The following is a 15022-nucleotide window of genomic DNA, read 5'->3' as shown; positions in this document are numbered from 1 at the left end:
TTTGGGGTAGAAGTGAGTTATTTTCAGTTTAGTGTGCCAAACAAAAGTACCTTATGTTTATGTTTTTCTATTGCTGATTCATCTCTCTCTTGACCATTCATATTTATTGATTTATCGCCCCCCCCCCCCCCCCCCCCGCCCCCTGCCATTGGTATTCTGAAGAGGAAGGGTTTTGCCCAAAGTCCACCTGTGGCTGAGGTGTTTTGGGTCCTTCATTTCCACACCAGCTTGGATCCCTGATTGTCCAGGGAACAAGCCATCTATCTTACGCAGACATGGCAATTACTGACTTTGAAAGTGGAGGTAGATGGAGGCCCCAGGACCGCATTACTGTAGGATTCAACCACTGTATCCAAGAGTAGTTCTGAACTTGGGGAAAACCTTACCAGCCTAAGGTGCAGAGCACTTTGCTTTCCAGATGTTCAAGGTGCATGTTATGTATATTCCGGGCAGCCAGAACTGGAGGCCACCCTCATCTCCAGAACCCGATACACCCAACTTGGTCCCTGGGGGCTGGTTCTGATCTTAGTAAATACGCAAGTGGAACTAATCATAACTAGTTACTATTTTCTCTCTTTTTTTTTTTTGCCCAAAACTCAATGTTTTTAAAAGAGACAAGTCCACGTTTGCTGCCTTATTTTTCTTTGTTTGTTTCATTCTGTAATTTGCTGCAATCTCTCTTCTGCCATAGTCACTCATCAGTAACCTCTAGATTTTTGAGTCCAAAGAGCATTTCCTTTTCCAGCCTTTCTTCTCTTCCCTCAGGCAATTGAATTTTTTTCTCCCATTGACTTTCTTTACTCCATTCTCTTCTGATTCTCTTCACATCACACTTGATATTCTTTTTTAGTTTTTCTTTTACCTACTTACCTTCAAATAAAAAAACAACTGGAAAATATATTTAGATACTAGAAATAATAAAATGGAAACTTGGGTAGCCACCAGCTGGATTTTTTCCTTTCTTTTATTCTTTTTCACACTGCCATTCTCTTTCCCTCTGAAAAACAAAATCCTATTTACCATATTTTGGCCTTTGACATTTCTGAGGACTCTTAACCTTGGGAATCCTTTCTTCATGTGGCAGATGAATGGCTGCCGCCACAACATCTGTTGTCTTCTTTCTGGTGCATGTTCGCTCAGCTGGAGACTCCTTGTTGTCCTTTTTACAGCTAGCTATGGTTTTGTGGGGATGTTCTTGCCAATGGACTATAACTAGAAGCACAGAGTACAACTTTGTCCTTACCTTTTTGAAAGAAGATGGCTTGCCTCACATTGCTTGCTGTCTCCTCCCTGGATATGTCTATGACCGGTTGCACCCGTCAAGATGAGGAAAACATCCTAGGAGGGGCTGGGACAACAAGATACAAGGAATCTGGGTCCTGAATGACCTCACAGAACAGAGCACCCTTTCAGTCTAGGCCCAACTGTTCTATGAAAAGGGAAGAAATTGTTTTCATCTTTCATTTCTTTACTTTCATTTTTCACTGCTTTCTGGGGTCTCTGTGACAGCAGTTTAGCCTTTTCTACAAAAATTGATACCTGGAAATGGAGGACTTCTAACAGAGTCTTAAAACCTATAGCATTACCTAAATGGTCAGAGAATTGACAGAGAGGAAAGAGATCTCACAGGCTGGAAAACTAGCTATTCTTATAGTGCCATTGCAAAATATTTGGTAAAAATCTCACTCAGTTTGGAAGACTGACCATGTTTCTCTTATGGCTACATTTTAGAGGAAACGTTTGAAAAGAACCAGAATATAAATGTGTGACTATGGCTCCTTGGTTAGTTTAGAAAGGCTTTTCAAGAAAGAAATGAACTCACATCGGAAAGGATGGGTTTTCAAGGAGAGATGGAAGGAAATAGAGCATATAGAAAATTTGGACCTCACAAGGTTGGAAAAATCCAATTATTTGTATAGTCCAAACAGGAGAGTAGTGTTTTTCAGAGGCTTTCTTTTTTTTTTTTTTTTTTTTAACTTTTTTTAATGTTTATTTTTATTTTTTGAGAGAGAGAGACACAGCATGAGTGGGGGAAGGTCAGAGAGAGAGGGAGACACAGAATCTGAAACAGGCTCCAGGCTCTGAGCTGTTAGCCTGATGCAGGGCTCGAACTCACGAACCATGTGATCACAACCTGAGCCAAAGTCGGACGCTTAACTGACTGAGCCACCCAGGCGCCCCTCAGAGGCTTTCTTGAAGCCTACGCATTAAGATTCCTTAGCCAAAGAAATCTAGCTTTGCAGCAAAGGTCAGATTGGGGGTGTTACCTTCATTTACTTTTTAAAGAATACCTCACAGTAGCCACCATTAAAACAATGAAAAGACGAATGAGTAAAGCATAGATACTAGGGAATAAGCAAGTTTGAGAGCTCGGTCCCAAAAAGAACTTTGGGTCTAGCTTCTGGCACACGTAACAGATTGGAGATGAATAGCATAGAAGCCTTACTAAGATCTTGAGGAACTGTATTGCCAAAGACACCCAAAATCTGACCTGCAAAAGCCAGACATTGTGTCCACAAGCCTTCTCCAGGAAAGCATGCTCTCCAGTAGTCACTGAAATTTTGAACCTGGAGGACTATGGGCAAGGGAGAACCTCCCAGAGTGTGAGCCCAGGGACACTGTGGGCATAACCAAATGCATCCAGGTGGGTTAATCAGGGAGCTTTTCCACGGCCAGGGCGGGAAGTTCTGTCTGCAGAGAAAACTATGAAGGACTACTTATTGTTGTAATTTCCCATTCTGCCCTTTGTGAAATGGAAGTTTTGTTATAATTAATTCTATTCCTGCTTCACCATTGCATATGGGGTTAAGAGTGGGAATCAAGTGGGGTGCCTGGGTGGCTCCATCAGTTAAGCATCCAACTTCAGCGCAGGTCATGATCTCATGGTCAGTGAGTTCAAGCCCCGCATCAGGCTGTCCTGACAGCTCAGAGCCTGGAGCCTGCTTCAGATTCTGTGTCTTCCTCTCTCTCCCTGCCCCTGCCCTGCCCATACTCTGTCTCTCTCTCTGTCTCTGTCTCTCTCAAAAATAAATAAACATTAAAAAATTTTTCCAAAATAAAGAGTGGGCACCAAGAAACTTCTTTTTAGTTTATAGGTTATTGGACTATATGTAGCCACATCTACACATAATAGAGAAGTCCTTTTCTCAGAGATACCGAACTTTGGGCTGGCTACAGAAACTACATAGGCCCACAGATGGTCTCTGTCAGAGAGAGGGGTTGAGAGGTTTGGGAAGAAGAGTGCACTCAGATATTTGAGTGTCTGCAGGATCAAGTGTATCTCTTTGTTTACCTTTGCCTTAATTAATGCAATCTGGGGGTTCTGATTTGCTTATTCAGAAACTTAACACCTGCATGTTGACAACTCTCAAATCTGTATGTCAAACCAGGATTCCCTTTTATGGTCTAGACCTGTATTATCCAACCACAGTTAACCCTTAACAACATGTACAGATCCACTTATATGTGGATTTTTTTTTATAGTACATTACCCTAAATACATTTTCTCTTCCTTATGATTTTCTTAGCATTTTCTTTTCTCTAGCTTACTTTATTGTAAGAATACAGTATACAATGTGTATAACATATAAAATATATGTTAATCAACTGCTTATGTTATCAGTAAGGTTTCTAGTCAACAATAGGCTATTAATAGTTCAGTTTTTGTAGAATCAAAATTGATATGCAGATTGTTGACTGCATGGGCGCCAGTGCCCCTAACCACCATGTTGTTCAAGGGTCAGCTGGACCAACAGTGTCCAGGATACCTTTGCCTGGATTGACCACAGGAGGAATCATAATCACATTATGTCCAAGACTAAAATGATTTTTGCTTAAACAGGTACCTACTCTGTGATAGATTGCAATTAATGGTCACAGATTCATTCCCTGACCATACATGCCCTCTTTCACTGTAACTTTTCTGTTCTTCCAATCAAGAAGTAGATTCTGGATCTCCACCTCCTAGTATTCGGGGTTGCTTTGTGACTTGCTTTGATCAGTAAAATGCAGCAGAAGTGATGATGTGGGAATTGTGAGCCTAGAACTCAAGAAGCCTTACAGGCTTTGCTGTCACTCTCTTGACAAGCTTCTGTCATCATGTGAAAAAATGTGGGCTGGCTTCTTTGAGAAAGAGAAGCTGTGTGGCAAAAGATGCCCAGCTGGCAACCAGCATGAACCACCAGCATGACCGGCAACATAATGTGCAAGGCCCAGGAGCCCCTTTGTTCTATTATTATTAAGAATCTCAAGACAGGAATAACAGAACGATAAACTCAGCACAAGGTGCATGCCCATGAAGCTAGCCTTGACTCTAGAGACCCCATCTTGAGCCATCAAGCTCTTGCTAAGCTGCCACAACTGACTGTCACCATGAGTGAGCCCAGTCAAAACCAGCAGAATTTCTCAGTCAAGGCCAGCCCAGAGTGTTGACCCACAGAAGTTTAGCTAATAAGTGATTATTGCTTTAAGCCGTGAAGTTTTGTGATTGTTTAGGCAGCAATAACTAACTTAAGAAATCCTTGGTTATAATCTCTCTGGGATGAATAAAGCCTGAATCATTCACCCTCACCCATATATTTACATGCCATCTTATGAGACCTGAGGAATCCTTTGTGCTTTTTACCTCCCTACATAGTCTCTCCTTGCCTGGGAATGTGGGTTGGGAATGTGGAGTCAGAGTGTCTAGGTGTAAATCCTAGGTCCTCCCATTACTAATTGTGTGAGCTTGGACACCCTGTTTTACCTCTTTGTGCCTCTATTTTCTTAGCCATAAAATAGGGCTAACTTTATCTTTTATTTTAGGGTCTGAGCAGGTTAAATGAGGGAACACGTATATAAACAGCACTTAGCACAGTGACTGTGGTAAGTGTTAGTTATTAAGATTGCCTTGTTCCCACACTCTCCATGAGATTCAGGATGAACCATGTGGGAGCCCTGCCAAAGACCTCTGGGGCACATAGACAGGTAAGCAGACACAGTCCTAGAAGAACTGTAAAGTAGAATGAGGTTAACTCGAGCTCTGGAGTCAGATTTTCCTCCCTTCCATCTCAGCTGTGCCTTTTGTTCTGTTTCTCTCGCAAGTTACTCCCTCTCTTTAGGTCTTACTTTTTGTGAACTGTAAAGTGGGAATAATAAGAGCAGATTTCTCATAACGTTGTGAGGCTAGAAGGAGGACTCAGTGATTAAGTGAGGCCTGGGTTGCAGAGGAAGCCCCGAGAGCCTGGCCTGTAGAATATGTCCACCACATGGTATCTGATATTTAGCACTGGTCAAAAAGGCAGGCCAAGATCTCTCTGCAAGAGTAGTTACCAAATATAAAGTACACTGTGTACAAGGCTGTAAACAGGATGTAAGGTGAGAGATCAGGTGCCAAAGAGAGATGGGACAGATTACATCTGGAGACTGAGGCAGAAGCGAAACCATTCAGGACTGTGGTTTCTACATCAGAAAGTCTGGGTGACATAGTCCGTGTTTCCCAAAGCTCTCTGCAAGCTGCAACAGAAAGCACAGGGCCCCAGGAGCTGATTTCGGATTAGAGGGAGCAATTCAAACAAATTTCAGCTTGTGTTCCACCAAAAAGCCTTTGTCTTTTCTTTCCTCCTCAGTCAAGAATCCATTTATTCACCATTATTTATTGAGTACCTTGGAATACAATGGTGAGTGGCAAACCAGTTTCCTGTCCTCATAGAGCGTCAAACCAGCAAGAGACTCAGACAATGAAACCAGCAATCTCAGCACTTTGTGAGAATTTAGGCATCATGGAAATCTTCCTGGAGGAAGTTAGACTTAATGTGAAACTTGAAATTTAGATGCGAAAGGATTAACTAGTCAGGGGATTGGGGGAAGGGAAGAAGATTCCAGGCCAAAGAACAGCATATGCAAACGCACGGAAGGAAGAGAGAACCAGGAACTTGGGGGATTTAAAGCAGTTCAATAGGGCTGAAAAATGGAGTTCAGAGCCAGAAATGGCTAGAGAGGAGATAATGGGGTGAAATTTATTTATCCTGTCAAGGAATTTGGACCGTATCCTAAGATCAATGGGAAGCCAATCAAGTGTTTAAGCAGAGGAGTCACATTTTGAAAGAGTACTCTGATTATAATGTGGAGAACAGAAGAAGCAGGATAGAAAGTCCACCACCTGATTTTGTAAATAAAGCTTTATTGGAACACAACCATATCCATTCATTGACATATTGCCTATAGCTGCTTCTATTAAGTGCAGAGTTGAGTATATGACTATCCGACCCTTTGAAGAAAATGTCTGCTGATCCCAGGGAGACTGTTACAGTAACATAGGGAGGACAGTGGTGGTCAGCTGTGGGGAAGGCAGTAGAAATGTTGGAAAAGTAGACCTGGAGTTTGTGCCAAATCATGAAGGACTCTCAAGAAGTCATGACCCAGATATCAGCTAAGATTATCTCTTTTGTTTTTTAATGAGTTAAGATTGGTTCAAGCCCCTATTACACAACTCTTGAATGAAGCACAGTACATGCTGATATGTTTTGCCAATTTCCCAGACATCTATGATTCCAGCATTACGTTGGGCTCTACTCCTACTTTTGGGTTCCGTTAGGGTTCTGTCTTTGTTCTGGATGTGCTGTCTCCATGTTGCTCCTCTCTTCTTTTAGCGGTGGATCTTGGCCCAATGATTTCTTCACTTACCCCACTACCCCTTCCACTCACACAGTGTATGTGTTTGTGGGGAGAGGTGGGGGCTTGGGGATTGTGGAAGATTTACTGAAGATTTGGAAGACATGAAAGGAGTCAAAGAAATGGAAATAAGATAGAGTATTATACATTTATAAAAATATTTCACGTGTGCTATGAAGTTACTCTGTCTTCCATCTCTTTTCTCTCTTTCTCTTCTCTTTTCTAACCATTTCTTTCATAACCCCATGTGGGTTTCTGATGGTAAACAGTTTAGTCTTTTATGATCCTGTCTCTTGCTAACCCCAGTTCTCAGTCATACCATCTACTCACAATAACTCATCTAGGTGCTTTCCTCTGAGAAGACTTCTAGGACCAGCTGTTGAGAAAATTGATTTAACTTGACTGTAGTAGCAAAATGTCTCAGCACTGGGCTACTAAGGATAGAGTTGGATCAAATAGGTGTAATCTGACATGTCCAGGTAGAGTAGCCAAGAAAGAAAGTAGTCCAAGGTGGGGGAGGAGGGCAGGTAACCAAGTAGAGAAACCAAGGTCATTTCTACAAGAGTAGTGTAAGTATCAGACCTTAGGAGAAGGTGAAGTTGTAAATAAGAGAGGAGCCCAAGATTCTCAGATAGGGTGACCAACCAAAATAACTATACTGTAACCTGTTGACTCCTTGTGAAAAGAGATTGTGTCTTAATTATTTTTAGATATGTACCACTTAATACAATGTGAGACACACACAATAGGGACACAAGAAATGTTTGCTAATCTGGACCGTTAACCTCATGCCATTCCTGAAATTTGGTTGTTCTTGTGTTCCTGGGCTTTTCTGTTTTGCTATAAATTAATCTACTATGTCTGAACAAATCAAACAACCCAGGAGAAAGAGTGTTTAACATGTTCTTCCTTCAAAAAGACCTAAACTAGGTCTCTATGTATTGTATCACAACAAAAGTAGCAATAAACAACTGTTAGTACCACCACCGTCATTTACTGAATGCCTGCTGGATCTGAGCAGGTGCTTACCTACCTTCTTTCATTTAATCCTCATGATGACACTATTATTATATTCATTGTACAGATGACGAGAGGTTCTCCTCAAAAAGGTTCTCCTTCCTTAGGTCATGATAAGTGGCAGGTTGTTTGACTTCAAAACTCTTCATCTCAGTAATACTAGACTTTGCTGTCCCACAACTATTTGCCTTGCCCCCAATTTCTAAACCTTTGGTCCCATTCCCTTGCTTAAAAATATGTCATTGTTTTCATACCTTCCTGAGCAGAGTCTGCAATAGTTAGTGTGGCACAATTTGTTTGTTCACAGTCCCTGCCTACTTTAATGGTCTTATCTTTTGTTGCTGTTTCCATAAATGCATATCGAGTTCCAAGCATTTCTGGTTCCCAGAACCATGCTAGGCTCCTCCATGCTTCTAGGGTTTTGCGTGTTCTCCTTCTTTCTGGAGTATGTTTCCTTCCTATCTCCTGGCCTTTAAAACCAAGGACACAATTTGTAATCAGTCTCTGTGGGAGATCTCATAGTCTCTCAGTATTGATTCTTCTGTTAGTGAATTGAGATGATATTTTCCACACTTTGGAAAGAAGTTATCTGGGATGCGTTGTGGCTTTGCCACTCACTGGCTGTATCATCTTGGGAAAGTTACTTGATTTCTCTAAGCCTCAGGATTATTTCTTCATAAAATAGGACAGTGATGGTTATTTAATACAGCACCTGACACATAGTAAGTACTCAGTTAGGGTGAGCTGTGATTATATGGCTCTTCTGTGAATTAAATAAGATTAACAGGCATAATGATCTAGCACAGTAATTGTTAGTACACTGTGCTTTCTTAGTGATTTCCTGTTCACCCTTCAAGATTCAGCTCAAATTCCCCTTTATCATGCTTTTCTGTCTGCATTCTTCCCATCGCACAATTGGTTGGCCGCTTTGTCAATTGTGCTCACATATCTTTATTTTCACTTATTATATCCGCATCTAATTATTTGCCTAGGTTCTCATCTCCTTTGCTAGCCCAGACTTCTTGATGACAAGGACTATTTTATTATCCACCTGAACGAAGCATGAATAGGTATTTTGCACACACTAACCAGTGTCAGTCAACTGATTGACTGAATACGTTCATTAATAAACGAGGCTGAGGCTCAAGGGACTTACAGTCAGTGGTGAGACTACCACTAGTACTAGCACCACTGTGTAATGTTTCTTGAGTCACGTGCTCGACATCGTCCTGGGCGCTTGGTGCTCATTAACTCATTTAATTCTCACAAGAGCAATATTAGGTAAGTAGTATCGCCATTAAAATGTTTTTTTTTTAAATTATGAAATTTTATCATTTTACAGATAAAGTAACTGAGGCGTAGAGAAGTTAAGCAACATACTCAAAGTCACACAGCTAGCAAGACATGTAGAAAAATTTTATGTTCAGTGGAGAACTGCATTGCCCAGAGGACATTTTCTAGGCCGCCTGTCCCACTGCTGTCTTTGAGCTATTGCACATCCTCCTGGACTATCTGACGGTAGACTTTGGTCACGTTTGAGTCATCTTACAGCCTCGTGTAAATGTGTTTCTTTCAGATTCTCTTTCAAACAGGTTATAACATCTGCCTGGTTCCCTCATTGAATGAATTAAGTAAAATCTTTAATGTTTTTTTTTCTTCTTTTCTATCTATACCAGAGTCAGTTTTAAGTATTTCTGAAAATTGTCTTTTAACAGAGACATAACTGGAATACAACTCCCAGTCTGACTGACTTCAAGGCCCAGTTCTGCAACTCCGAGGGCTCTGGGATCACCGTGGGCTGTACTGGGGCACTTTGCTTTTAGCCTGCAGAGCTCTTAGCTCGACCTCCCAAGACTCTGCTGCAGTAGGGTTTCTGTTATGGTTTTGTTTCTTTAACGGGGCTCCAGTTACTCTGTTTCAGGTGGTCTGAAAAATACGCTTTGAGGGACTTTTTTAGTAGAAGACATAAAATACCTGTCCAAAGCAAGTGGTAAACTAAGTTTCAAAGAAGGAGAGAAGAGGAAGAACGAAATTCTGTCTGCAGGAATCTGTAAGTTTTTATGAAGAAAGTGGCATTCTGTCCAGGTCTTAAAACTAGGGATGCTTTTGACAGGGCAAGGGGCGAGGGGGAGAAAAGACAGTCTGTGTTTTGGAAGCAGCATGAGCTAAAGCAAGGAGTCAGGAAAATGCACTTTTTTGGGGAATGGCTCGTGGCTGGATTTGGCTAGTCTGAGTCTAGAATGTGAGAGGGAGGGGCGACAGGGTGGCTCAGTCGGTTAATCATCCAACTTCTGCTCAGGTCATGATCTCATGGTTCATGGGTTTGAACCCCGCATCGGGCTCTGTGCTGACAGCCAGCTCAGAGCCTGGAGCCTGTTTCAGATTCTGTGTCTCCCTCTCTCTCTGACCCTTCTGTGCTCACACTGTCTCTCTCTCTCTCTCTCTCTCTGTCAGAACTAAATAAAACATTAAAAAAAAAAAAAAAGAATGTGAGGGGGAGAATATGAACCATAAGCCTGAAACGGTAGTTTCCAGCTGGAATGGAGGACTTTCATGCCATTCACATATTTGATAGGCAGTAAAGAATAATAGAAAGCTGACTGAGAGGGAAAGAATTAGAAGATAATCAACAGCAAGTTAGGAGAATCCTGAAGAAGCATGAGGTTGGAGAGGCAGAGGCAATCTCTGAATGCCAAGGAATGGAAAAATGTGATATCACAAGGATTTGAAGTATTTTCCCGAACTAATGAATATTTACTAAGGGTTTTCTGTGTGTTTAATGCATGGTACTAAGCACTGTGAAAACATGGGAGGGGAAATTATTATTTTGCTATACAAAGGCTCAAAGAAAGAAGATGCCAGAGAGCCATCAGAGGTTGTCTGAGAAGGTACATAGGCCTAAATTGAGTCAAAGAGGAAGGGTGGAGGAGGTAAATATATGGAAGATGGTTAGCAAGTAGCATTGACAGAATGTGGTGTCTACTTAGATGCAGAGGGCTCAGTGCATGGGGAGAGTCTAGGAAAGTTGAGGTTTCTTAGGTTTAATGATTAGAGGCATGATGACCCCATAAACTGAGAGCGATGAGAAAAAAGAGTATGGAGTGGGGGTGGGGGTGTAAATGAGTTCTATTTTATTGCATTTGAAGAACCAGGAACACATAGTAGGATGTTGGGAATAAAGATCTGGAGTTCAGGAAAGAGAGTCTTAGGCAGGTTGTTGTGTAAGTTGAGTTGATATCAGTGTTAGGGACAACAGAGACGACAAAGAAATAAAAGCTGAGATCGGGTCCAAATTGGATGAGGTCATTTCCTGTAGTGGGTGAAAGTGAACTGAGCAAAAGGTTAATTGCAGACTTTGGAGCTCAGAATTAAGCAGGAAGGTCCATGTGTTACTAGGTGCAAGGAATCATCAAAACTTGGAGACGAAAAGGTCAAGGGCTAGGAGAACGCAAGGGCTTATTAAAAAATGAGAGCAAAGGAAGGGGTATCAGTTTGGAGAGTGTGTTCCTCAGGCCTGACTTTAGGGGTGCTGCTACATTGGTTTGGAAGAGCTAATTTAGGCAAGCATAGAAGCTCCCAAGAAGTTTGAGCAACAAAAAATACTCCTTTAATTCCCATGTAGGGAAGAAAAGACAGAAGAACACAGAGCTGGTCGGAGGCCATTCAACTCCCCAGGAACTCCTTAATTTTAGGTAAAGTTGGGGGAAAATCTTGAAATTCTTGGAGGTCATTTTCTATAGAAACTAGTGGAAGGCCTGAATTCTGGGCTTAGGATGAGGAGGTGGTAAGGGGGATGTCAGTGAGTTAGCTTTGTATTTTTATATTGTCTTCCAAATTCAAAGAATGATTAGTTTTTATTGTTGTAATGGTCATTACAAACCAAAGAAGGGCAGATCTGCAAAAACAAAACAAAACAAAAAACAACCAAAAAAAAAAACCAACCAAACAAACACAACACCACATCTCCGGCTCCATTGTTTAGGAGACATGTGGTTTTGAACTTTAGCTCAATGTGTGCCATCTACCTTCCAAATTAGTATAACAAATGTTCAAGGTAAATAGTTGTTTTTGACTGTTTGTTATAGTTATTTCTCCAGAATTTCTCATATGGCTAGCATCAGAATTTATACCATTGTTTTAAATGTCTCCCAGGATGCTCTTAAAATGTGCATTCTTTGTTGAAAGAATTAACAATTTGGATTAAGACAGGGTGAATTGAAATGGAATTCCTTTCACCTCTACAGTGATACACTGGGGGCTATGTTCCCTTTCTCTCCTAGTAGACTACTGTATGCATAAAACTGTGTTAAAAGCCACATCCTGATAGTTTTTAAAATGTCATCTGGTACAGGCCTTCCAGTGCAAACCAGGGGTCAGTTCCTCTGTAAGAGAAAGATAAAGTGGTTCTTTAAATTATGCAATTGCCTTTTTATCTTATAACCTTTTTAATTTTTAAAATTTTTCGAGAGAGAGTTAGAGAGCGAGAAGGGGAAAGACAGAAAGAGAGGGGGACAGGGCCTCAAGCAGGCTACGTGCTGTCAGCACAGAGCCCCGTGCCAGGCTCAAACTCACAAACTGTGAGATCATGACTTGAGCCAAAACCAAGAGTTGGACCCTTAACTGACTGAGCCAGCCAGGTGCCCCTTGATCACCTTTTACCAACTTTAATTGCTTTAATTTCCTCTGTAGGGTGTAGATTATCGGTTAAGACTCTTCCTGAGCTATAGAACTTTGGATTCCTAAAAGAATTCCTTGACAAGCTGGGAGAAGTGGGGAAAAGATGTGAGGGGAGAATCCATGCAGAGCACTCCCCTTGCAGCTGCCGTATAAGGTGAAAAGATGTAGAAGACAGAAACTCTGTCTTCAGGTAACTTAAAAGCTTAAAAGTGTCTTTAGTGCCTGAACTCACAGAACACAGTTGTGAAACTCTCAGTTGTGCTTTGGACCCTGATGGACGGTGATGTTGCCTCTTCCTTCAGCGATGGGCCTTGATAATGAGGCACTTGTCCAGACTCAGCTGGACTTGGGATAAACGTATTGATCTAATTTATTTCTAAATTCAGACAACATTTCTTATGTTCTTACTGATGATAGCAGAGGTAAATTAGAAGTTGTAGGAACAAGGCTGGAGCAAAGGAGAGAGAGTAGCTTGCTGATGGAGGCTCTGACGCGCATGGGGAATGCTTCTGTGGGCCCAAAAGGGAGTCAGAGGTGACTCCATGGTTGGTGGATCTTGTAGCCTGGTAGAGAGATCGAGAACCACTGCAGAGTGTTCCAAAGGTCCAAATACTGGAGACTTCAACTTGTATCCATAACTATCTGGGGGAAAAATGAATTTCAGATTTACATCAAAAGAAATAATTTCTATGCTTCAACAAATTTGGACATTTTATTTCAATTTGGTGTACATATTATCTTTGTGAAATGCCTGATTTATATTTTAGGCGAAGAATTTAATGATTAAGTTAAATATCCTGAAGGTCTTTTCATTATTGATATTATAGTTTCTAATATGTTATGCATAATTAGTACTAATAATTAACATTTTCCTTACCCCACAATCCATTTCTTCCTACTTTTTGGTTATCAAACATTATGTTAGCATTTTGGGATATTCCACGTGTTGTTATAAAACATATTTGACAAAGATTGAAGATATTTAATTGTAACCGTCTTTCAAAAACTGTTTTTTACCTCATATTTTGTAGCAGTGTGAATTTTAAAATCTGCGACTAGAATCATACCTTTCCTTGTGGTAAATAAATTCTCACCAGATGATTTCTTTTTAATTAAAACTAGATTGGCTTCTTCCTGAAATAAGGAAAATTTCGTAGCATATTGCAAAGTATAACAAAAGGGTTTTGAAAAGAGATGGCAGTGGGTAATTTTTCAAAATTTATTTGCTGGAGGGCAAAAAAAGTTTTTTTTTTTTACCAAAATATAAAGAATGCAGACCTCAAGATTAAGTGGGAGATCTGAATGCAGCGTATATATTTTCTACATAAATAATAATTATATAACCATCATTCTTGATGCTCTTAACTCTTCATAAAGAGTGTCTAAAACAGGAACACCTGTTAGCAATGAACATGATTTAGATGCATGGGGGGGTTGATTACAGTAAGAGTATATTGCATGAGCATTTGTCATAATGACATTGGGAGATCAATTTGATTGAGACATGTAAGGGAGATAATATGTATATTAAACAAATACTGTTTTCCTCTTTTTAGTTATTTTTAGGATAGTTCATATAAATAGTTCATGTGAGAAACGACCGGCCAAGTAGTAGATTTACATGACTACAGAAATTTGATTTGGGATTGAATACGCTTATGAGTAGATGTGGTGGGGCAGATGTTTATACTACGGAATATTTCTAAATTCTAAAATAATAAAATAATATTTAGCTATAAGGTCTATGAAAACTACTTATGAATAATTCAACTATCAACTTTATTTTTAATTTCTTTTAATGTTTTATTTATTTCTGAGAGAGAGAGACAGAGACAACATGAGCAGGGGAGGGTCAGAGAGAGAGGGAGACACAGAATCTGAAACAGGCTCCAGGCTCTGAACTATTGTCAGCACAGAGCCTGACTCGGGGCTCCAACCCACGAACTGTGAGATCATGACCTGAGCGCAAGTCAGACGCTTAACCGACTGAGACACTCACGTGCCCCTCAACTTTATTTTTAAAAAACATCTTTATTCATAGGAATAGGATAGGGAATAGACTCTTGATTTTTATGATATGGTATATGAGTTTGTCATGTTGCAAAACATTAAGCATGAATTTTCATATGTTGATAAACAATAATACTCTTACTGTTACCCAGTTAAGTCCTACCTTCTTTCTTAATGAGGTGTTCGGGATCTGCAACTTAAAAAAAATTTTAAATGAAGGGTATCTGGATGGCTCAGTCGGTTAAGTCTCTAACTTCAGCTAAGGTCATGATCTTGTGGTTCATAGGTTCCACCCCTGCATTGGGCTCTGTGCTGACAGCTCAAAGCCTGGAGTCTGCTTCAGATTCTGTGTCTCCCTCTCTCTCTCTGCCCCTCCCCCACTCATGCACTGTCTCTGTCTCTCAAAAATGAATAAACATTTAAAAAAATCTTTTAAAGATATAGCTTCATTAATTTCCCACTTTTCCCCAAAATGATGATAGGTAGAGCCAATCTGAAGAAGACGTAGTGAGAAGTAAATGCTCCAAAGTCAGAGTAGTGGGAAAGTAGAACAATCTATTTCTGGGATGAAATCGGTTAATTTTAATTTGCATATCTTTTATGAATGAAGGCTATTTATAATGTATACAGGTCATTTTTGTATTTCTTTTTCTGTCACCTGTCTGTT

General features: G+C 40.5%; 1 protein-coding gene across 6 annotated transcripts in view; it reads left to right on the top strand.

Moving 5' to 3' along the window:
• LOC120229462 (TLC domain-containing protein 4-like) overlaps positions 1-15022 on the top strand; it is a 99276-nt gene that overhangs the window by 10623 nt on the left and 73631 nt on the right. The window lies entirely within an intron of this gene.

The sequence above is a fragment of the Hyaena hyaena genome, unplaced genomic scaffold (genome assembly GCF_003009895.1).
Source record: "Hyaena hyaena isolate Hyena2069 unplaced genomic scaffold, ASM300989v1 scaffold_32, whole genome shotgun sequence".
Lineage (NCBI taxonomy): Eukaryota > Metazoa > Chordata > Mammalia > Carnivora > Hyaenidae > Hyaena > Hyaena hyaena.
The sequence above is the reverse complement of the archived record's forward strand: the minus strand, read 5'-3'. Positions and strand labels throughout refer to the sequence as shown.